Source organism: Pollachius pollachius (assembly GCF_949987615.1).
Source record: "Pollachius pollachius genome assembly, chromosome: 19".
Lineage (NCBI taxonomy): Eukaryota > Metazoa > Chordata > Actinopteri > Gadiformes > Gadidae > Pollachius > Pollachius pollachius.
The window spans coordinates 15,891,813-15,901,102 of NC_136952.1; the positions used below are offsets into that span (position 1 = coordinate 15,891,813).

Genomic DNA, 9,290 nt, shown 5'->3' on the forward strand with positions numbered 1-9,290 from the left:
CTAGGCTACTAGTTCTACGACTACTACCACATTACATACACGGATATTTCCCAAGGCAACTGTGTTCCAGTAGACGTCCAGTAGGGTTCACTGCGTCACAAGGCAAACAGATCAGCTGGTTAGGTCCCGGCATGTTTGCGATTACCAACGGGAACATGGGGGACCTGGAATTAAATAATCAGATCTGCAGTAAGCATTCAATGAATCATTTATAATCTCACCTCATCATTAATGATTAGAACTTGTTTTCCCTCTATACTCTTAATTCATCCAGTCATAGGTAATTATTCTAAATATGTATAATATTATCAGCCTCAGAATGAAACAGGGTTTTGTTTAACATCAACATTCATATACTAGGATTTGTATTATGTGGATAAAACTCTAAAACATTGAGAGGGAGTTGTACAGACATGAACCAGCCTTTTTCAAAAAAAAAATTCCATGATAACCTCACTCTCTCTCTCTACCCCTCTCTCTCGCTCTCTCTCTCTCTCTCTTTTACAAAACTCTGCCCTTCCGCTCACCATGAATCCATCAGTGAGACATCCTCAAGATGAACCATTGTTTATTTTTATGATCTTTCCAAAGTGTCATCCATCCACCAAATCCTAAAACAATTTTTGACTAAACTACTCTGCAAGATAACTTTCATCTCTTTACCTTTCGGTTGTGGTGGCGGACACAATGCGCTTCCACAACAATAGTCCCGGAACAAACAGGAACCAGCCGAGGTCTGCCCGTTGGCACCCAGCGGCGCATTGAACGAGTCCAGAACTTTCCATGAGGCAGAGAATACTGAAAACATGCCAGATCGTTCCATTTGGAAGTATACAAATATAAAAACACGATGATGTAGGCTTTGACTAATAATACTGATACTAATTATACCACTACTACTGCTACTAATACTGTTACTACTACATATACTGCTACTACTAGGAAGATGAATTGCAATTCTCCCATTGCTACTCATAATAATACAACTAATAACAAGGGTTAGGGTCACAAATTTCCATGCAGAAAGCATTTCTTTTTTGTTGTTGTTGTCTGCAAAAACTACTACTACAGTTACTTAAAATATTGTATAACGTATATTACGCCTACTACTTCTACCACTAATACTACTACTACTTGGCCTGCTGTGACCAATACAAATATGACTGCAAATAGACCCTTTAACGATTGTGTTTCATAAGATTGCTAGAGGTTATGATTTCTGAATATTGGATCAATCTTTGCAGGATTATTGTGGACAATATCTGAGTATGATTCAGTTTGTTTCTCAGAGTCCGACCAGCGAGCCTGGTGCTGGGCCACTAGGGCCCAGACCCACTGTTACAGTCCCAGTTTCCCGAGGGGCCTGATAAACTGCCGAAAAAAATACATACTGCTTAAAACAACAATACACCTCTCTTATATTTTTTAACAAATTATCCCAAAAATATCTAAAAAAAACATTGTTTTTGGTTATTATTTGGTTATTAGTTTCAAAGTGTCACGCAATCACGCTTGCGGGATAAGCATTTGCTTAAATCTCCCAGATCGAATCAACTTCCTAAACCATGACCACTGAGTCATGATCATAAAACATCATCACATTCATAATCTCTGCAGCAAGACAACAGGCCTGCGTGTTGTCGCTGGCCTGTTGTGGCCAGTTCATCCCCTCTCCTCCTCCTCGCCAACACCCCCACAGACGCTACACGCCAGAGTAGATTGCCGCGGTCCAAAACAATTGCTGGACTGTGTGCTGGCCAACGCCGCCCTGCACTCACTTTAGTCACAAACAACGGGCCGCCAATTCATTGGTGGTCCGGGGGGGGGACAATAGAACTCATACCCACACGTCTCTCTGAATGACCGGTCGCTGTACGGCGGACAAAGACCCCAATTTATATAATACGACTGATCTAGAGCCTTCGTTGAATACAGTGAATTATACTGTGTGTGTGTGTGTGTGTGTGTGTGTGTGTGTGTGTGTGTGTGTGTGTGTCTGTGTTGGTCAAACGGGGCGTCAATGAAGCCCACCTGTGACATTTTACAAACACAGCTCTCCCATGGTGAGCTCTTCCCGCTCGTCGATGAGTAAGAACTTAACCCCACACTTCTCTAGGTCATCACATGTTCCCACAATGCACTGGGGGAGGTGCTGCTGTGGACGGTGGACACTGGTAGTCATGAGCTTTAAAAGGGTTAGTATGTATGTGTATATGCATGTACAGTAGTGTGTGTATGTGTGTGTGTATGTGTGTGCGCACACGGTTACGTTTGTGTGTGTACTTTGTGTGTTCAGAAAGTGTATGTGTGTGTGTCCATGTTTGACATTCAGAGAGAGAGTGTGTGTGCCTGTGAGTGTGTGTGTATAGTGTTGTGTGTGCTTGTGTGCGTGGTGTGTGTGTGGGGGGGGGGGTGTGTATGTGTGTGTGTGTGTGTGTGTGTGTGTGTGTGTGTGTGTGTGTGTGTGTGGGTGTGTGTGTGTGTGTGTGTGTGTGTGTGTGTGTGTGTGTGTGGAGGGAGGGCTGTGATCTGTAACCCACAGTCTGATGAGGTTGGTTCCTATCCCTGATGAAGACCCGACAAGGATGAACACAAGTTTTGAATTCCATGACAATTTGAATGTTTTCTTGAAATCATAAAAAAAATAAAAAATCCACTCCATACCAACTCTATTGTAAATGTGTTATTTTATAGCCAAACCTTATAATGTATACTAATGTATGGACTAGTGTGGACTTTGACCTATTAATACATAAATATTGTATTGCTACATACATCCTTGACTGTGATGGACTCCACTTCCCCCAATTGTCCTGACAAAGATGAGGAAACCCGGTTGCTGCTGGCACAGCACATAATACATAGAACACACACACACACACACGCACACGCACACGCACGCACACACACACACACACACTGGACATACACATAAACACTGAATATGCACACACTCTGAACATACATGCAGGCACACGTACACACACACACAAACACACACACACACACGCGCGCACACACGCACATACATAGACAGACATTAACCTCTGTCGTAACTAAGGCTGTAGCTCACGTACAACCTTACTTCTGTGAATAAGATAAGCTAAGGATGTGATATCTTCCTACAGGAAAATACAAGAGTCCCTTGTCAAAAGAATATTTCCCCTGCCAAAAGTATTTGCACACACCAGATATCACACGTTAAAACCCTGTGCTTCTGTTTACAGTTCGAATTTTCTATTTATAATAGTGTGGACAGAGTAGACTTCCAAGTACAAACCTAGACAGAAACGTATTATGAAAATATGATATCCTTATTATTATGATAGCCTATAAATAAATGAATGGACAAGAAAAATTCACATCAATGATATCAATCTACAAATCAAGAAATATATAATAGGCCTATAAGCCTACTATACATTTGTCAATGTGTCAATTGTTTGCCAATGTAATCTGATACTAACTCTATAAACGACTCTCTGTATAACGCTATATATGATATATAAGAAGGGACGTCTTTGAGGGTCATCATAGAAACAACAAATCCCTGTGTTGCAGCAGGGTTCATAAAATACAAGTATTTTATCAGTTTTAGGTCAGGCACTATCTCAGCCAGCCTAAGAGCAGAGGCGTTCCACATTTTATATTCCATGAGGCGTTCACGTCGGCATGGGAGAGCGGAGAACCTACCAGTTCAGTGGTTTCAGCTTCTACTGGGATGACAGCTGATCCCGTCGAGACTTCAGCATCGGCAGCACCCCTGCCGTGTGGCATACGGTCTACAGTCTTCGTTTAAGTCGCCAGTGTTCGCATTAGTGATCTCAAGTTAAAAAGTCATGGCTATTCTTATGTCGCTAAAGTTGATACCATAACTTAAGAGAATAAAGTGACACAATATCAGCGGCCACGGGTCGGATGTCTGGTCTAAGGATCTAACAGCCGATCGTTATACTTTTCCGCACGAAAACTTGAAAGCGTACAGGTAAGCGATGCATTGCAGTTAATCTGTACACTCTTTAGAAGTGATTCGTTTCAAGAAGTTTAGTTTTCTAGGTGAAATATAGAAGTAACATGACGGATAATGCATATCACAGTGTACTTCCACTTCAGTCTACTTTCCAAAAGTGTAATTCTTGAAGCGTAAAGAAGACAATTCGCAACTTTTCTCATTTGTTTCACGACTAACGTCACATGCATCTGAAAGCATATACACGACCGAGATGGATTGGCAGTGATACAGGGCGTAGATCTCTGGGTCGAGCCCAGCACGACCACCGTTCATACAGTGTGCTCTGTGCATACAAAGTACCCGTCTATCAGGGACAGACGTGACCTGAATGATCCGGGCCAACAGGGGCCTTTCTGATCTGATCTGATCAGATCAGGGCCCCTAGTCTAAAGTGGTCTGGGAAAAGTCCCCTCAATGCTCTGTCACCTGTGGCCCCTGTGTCAGATGGTCCAGTGGGTACATGGGAACCAACAACATACATGGACATGGGGTTGATTGATGACTAAAAACTCGTTTGAGGAAACATAATGTACCAATACCGTTTCAAATATTAATTTCTGTCCTATAAGATTTTTGGTGCAATTAATACTACGTGTCCATTCACATGTTTTGATGGGCCTGGAGATAGACGCTGGTGTAATGGTTTAATACTTGATCTTCTAACGAGCTCACCAATATAACGTGTTGCCATCGAGACAAATAGTTGGAGAGCAAGCAGTTGACAGAGAGGGCTGGGACTGAATAAGCCGGGCAGTCTCAATTACATGTGTCTGTGTGTAGTTGATCTATGCATTATTCATTGCTTGAGGTAAGATCTCTACCTCAACCTTGTTCTAGACATTGTGTACTTTATCAGAAGCCTTATTCTCACTGTAGTTGGCTCTTTATATAACTGATCTAAGATTTTGTTATTTTGTATTTATTATATAGTGTTGCAAATCCTACTGTCAATGCAATACAGAATACTGCCAATTATACACAGAGCTTGACAGCAGTATGACTGGTTAGTGTCGTTGAGTTTATCTCTGTGCTGTAGTTAGAGGGAAATCACACATTTAGAACTCGCCATATCCCTTATGCAAATGTTGGTGCTGATGACACCCTCTGTTTGGTCTACATGGCACTGCTTTTCGGTCAACACATGATATCAGCCTTGAACTGGAGGTGTGATGTCATCTGATATCGTACTAGGCAAATTATTCTACACCGGTCAATAATATGATATAAGTTAGAGAACACAATGGTCTAAATTTCTAAGTAAAGATGCTGCGTTACTTTTAAGCTTTTAAATTAACATAAACCCACTAGTAGAGGAAGGGATTGGAGACAAGAGACCCAGGTCTGTTGTGGCAAGTGTAATAGTTTTGTAGTTACAAGCATAGAGACGTTACGTTTGAAATGGGTCCATCTACTGCGGCAAACACAGGGAGTCACATCCATTAACAGTGTAGCTTGGTTGCCATAGTAGTAGTTACTATGGCTACAGACAGACCTGAGAGCTGCTTTGACATTCTGTATTTCTGACAGAAGGCCAAACATTCCTGCCCTTGGGCTTGGGATTTATCGGTGTGTTTAGTATGTGATGTAACTAGAGGGATTCTGTCTGATAACATCTCCTGTGGTGCGGCGGGTGACTTACCAAAAAGTACCAAACTTCGAAAATTGTCTTTCAAGCTTATTCTCTAATTAACAATTCAAAAGCTAAACTCAATCACATGTAGCAGCCTGTATCTTTACATCAAAACAAATCGAAATTCTAACTACTAATTGAAGTATCATGTCTGTCTTCACGTCGTTAATCTATTATCACCAAAACAATTTTAAGTTCATGTTCTGTTGGTCTTAACTCTTCCATGTTTGCTGCTTCCTTTCTTTGTTCCCTCCTGTCTACTCCTGACTCATTATAAATCAAAAGTCCGGATCCCCCAGCACTTTTGAACCTGTCCAGTTTTGTGTTTTGAAAGTTGGTTCCAAAAGGTTTGGTTTTCATGTCTGCTTGTGGGGACGGTAGTTGTCAGTGTGGAGCCATCTTGACCTTTAATCCAGCAGGAAGGAAAGTAGCATCCACCAATCTCTTGGCTCTCATGACATTACAATCATTGGAATATTCTGGAACCCAATCTGTTCTTCATCACCCTCCCAAGGTGAAACAGGACCCGTGCTAATGGGGCATCCTACTTCGTCTTCCTCTCCTCAAAATACTTCTGAATGTGCCTGTGTACTCAAAAAGTGTAATCTATGAATGATACACATATCCCCAAACGCGGTTGAAGTTATTAGCCTTTGTATTTAAATGTATTGTCACCACAATGGGTGTGTTTTACATTATATGGTAATGAGGCTTGGTTGAGCCGGCCAACTGTTTTATAGACCACTGCGTTTGGATACAGATATAACGGGTATTGATGTTAGTATTAACCTACAGACAATCACAGTGTATGCTTTTGGGGTATTATGTCAGATTCAGGCCTTTCATTTAGCCGATGCTTTTGTCTAAAGCAACATGGAGTGCATGGAGATTCATGTCATCAAGGAGAAGCAGTAAGGGGTTGAGCATTTTGCTCATCATGTATACCTACATGTGGGGATCAAACCCATCCCTCTCAGTTAGCCCTTGGCAGTCAAACACTTTAGGAGTACAATTTATCAGCTTCCTACAGCCTAGCCTACTCCTCCTTTTGGATGGTTGTTGAACTCTGAGCTTATTTATTGATATCATCTATTGCGTATTGTGTCAACATTTGGTGACACAGGATATGAGATGCGTGAGTGTGTTCTTTAGAACATGTTGCATGTGAAAATACACACCTGTGTAATGTATTTGTCATGTTTGCTGGTGGAAGAAGGGGGCAGGATAGTCTACTGCTTGTCACAGTGGTTTACTCCCAGTCGAAAGGTTGTGGGTTCAATCTCCAATGTCAACAACCTCACTTTAGCCATCCCGAAGCAAGATGCCCCAACAACCCTCCTAGCTACTCCTTAGCATGCATGAAAAAATAACTTATGTTGCTTTTGATAAAAGCTAAATGAATAAATGTGGCAAGGTAACTTGACAAGGTAACTAAAGTCATAGCCATAGCTCTACGGTGGCGATCAATGCAGACAAGTTAGCTAGCTCAACATGCTATCAATGTTGTTGCCGCGCTTTGCTTCATTGACATTTTAGGAAGGAACTTGGAGCTTAGCAGTTTACAGTGGTGCACTGCGGTGTAGCCTAGCCAACTGCCCACTCAGCACCTCTTACATTCACATCCTGGAAGACAGAATCTCTTGTCCCTGGCTCTTTCAACATTTCTTTCTTGCTTTTCCCTTTGGATGGTTGGGTGGTTGGGGTTAGCAGTCATTTTCCTTGCGGGTTTGATGGCTTATGGTTGGGGGCATGCCCACTAAGTGTGCCCGAAGAACCTCCCTCCTGAATGAGAGCCTCTCAATGAAGGGGTCTGTGAGACTGAAACTCTGCTGTAATAGCTTAAGCTAACAGTACATTTGACATAATTGAATGCTCCATTATTTCGGCTTACTTCACACAGCGAACACAGAGGTATTGGGTAGCAATAGAATTGCATGACAGCGTGCTTAACATTTTTGTGAGATGAGGGATTTGGTTTACTCGCTGACGAGGCAGAAAATGTTCCTGGACTGACATGAAACGAGGATCTGATGCTTACGGAGGGAAAACATTAGTGTGCGTTTGGCTAGATCCTGATTGGAAAGCTTTATGACTCGATATCGGGCTAGAACGTTTTCTTTGGTCAAATTTCTTCCTGTGTTTGTTTCGTCACATGTAATATAAGCTTGATTTGTATATTCTGTCCGAATGTTAAATATGTAATTGTTATAAGTTATAAATTGACTTTATCCGCTTTTCAGTCATATTATTCACAAATGATCATTTTGGTTCCAATGTAGTAGCCTAGTCAGCCTATATGTTATAGACTTTATATGTATATGTGGAAATCATAACTTTTATTAATTAGGGAAAAGGTCAATAACATTTAGTCCATGATTCATATTAATTGATTAGGATTGATTAAAGGGTACTCTGCCTTAAATCATGACAAACCAAATGACAATAATTATACTGTCCTTATCAATGAAAATTGTCAGGCAATAAAGTAAAGCAGACACTTTTATCTAAAGCAACATGGAGTCTATTTAAGACGCATCAATGAAAAGCAGGTAGGGGCTAGGCTGCTCCTGTCGAGAACTAGAATGTGCCTGCGGACATTGCAGGGATTCAACCCAGAGCATTAAGTTCTGGAGACAAGCCCCCACCACTAGACTATCCAGCCCTCTATGGCCCTCCGACCATGACAGGACGTCATGACCCCCTCCAAACCTTTTCCACGGGAGTCCCTTCTGGAATGGGAAGCTTGGTCGGGCCTGTTCGGTCTCTGACTTTTACTAAGATGAGATATTTCGATTTTCATAGATCTATTCAGATTTACACGTTTAAGCCCTCCTGTCTTCATGTGGATTGTTTTGGCAACACAAAACTTGGGAAATAGTCTTCTTTAATTTCCCTAACTAGGGACATTTATAAAGGTTGGGTTATTTAGAGCTTTGAAGCAGCTATTTTTGTAAAACTTACCATTTTTGTTAAAGGTTTTGAACATGATTCCATCAAAATCAGTTACATAAGATCACATATGAAAATGGTTAGGTCCTCTTCTCTGAGGATTGGGTGTGGCATATCTACGGACAGCTCTTGGGTCCTCACAGGGAAAACCCTCTGGCCCCCAAACAATTCCAGCCGTTCCCTTGACAACACAGCACAGTTCCATCTGACTGTTCCTCCTCACCCTGGAAATGTTTATGCAGGATTAGAGCTCCACCCTGTGTGTGTGTGTGTGTCATTTGGAAAGTTCAGGAAAGTCTGCTTGCCTGTCTAGGGGTGTGTTTGTGTTAGACATGCATTCAAGTGTGTGTGGATCTTTGTATTTGGTGTTTGCTGTGTGTATGTATTTCTGTGTCTCCGTATGTTGCTTACGTGTGTGCGTCTAGTGATGTGTGCGTCTGTAGAATTACATTACAATTTGAAAAAGAAGAGTCTGAAAGCTTAAAGGAAAAGAGGAGGGAGGAGATCAGAGGAGGGATGAGGGACAGATGAGTTAGGGTTGACCCTTTAGACGCAATGTAGATGGTTGTCACGGCACACACCTGAGTCTGAGTCAGAGTTTGGAACAGGTAGACGGTAATGACTAACTTAGAACCACGGTCGAACAAGGAAGGGCCCCTAGCCCTTCCTTGTTCAGAGAGAGGAGGACGAGAGAGAGTG

General features: G+C 41.9%; 1 protein-coding gene across 1 annotated transcript in view; it reads left to right on the forward strand.

The window, feature by feature from the left end:
* Window positions 1-3,850: 3,850 nt before the first annotated feature.
* Window positions 3,851-9,290, forward strand: part of dnmbp (dynamin binding protein) — a 43,096-nt gene continuing 37,656 nt past the window's right edge. Inside the window, 1 exon segment of the mRNA XM_079757041.1 lies at window positions 3,851-3,985. The gene's annotated coding sequence lies outside the window, so the exon portion shown is untranslated.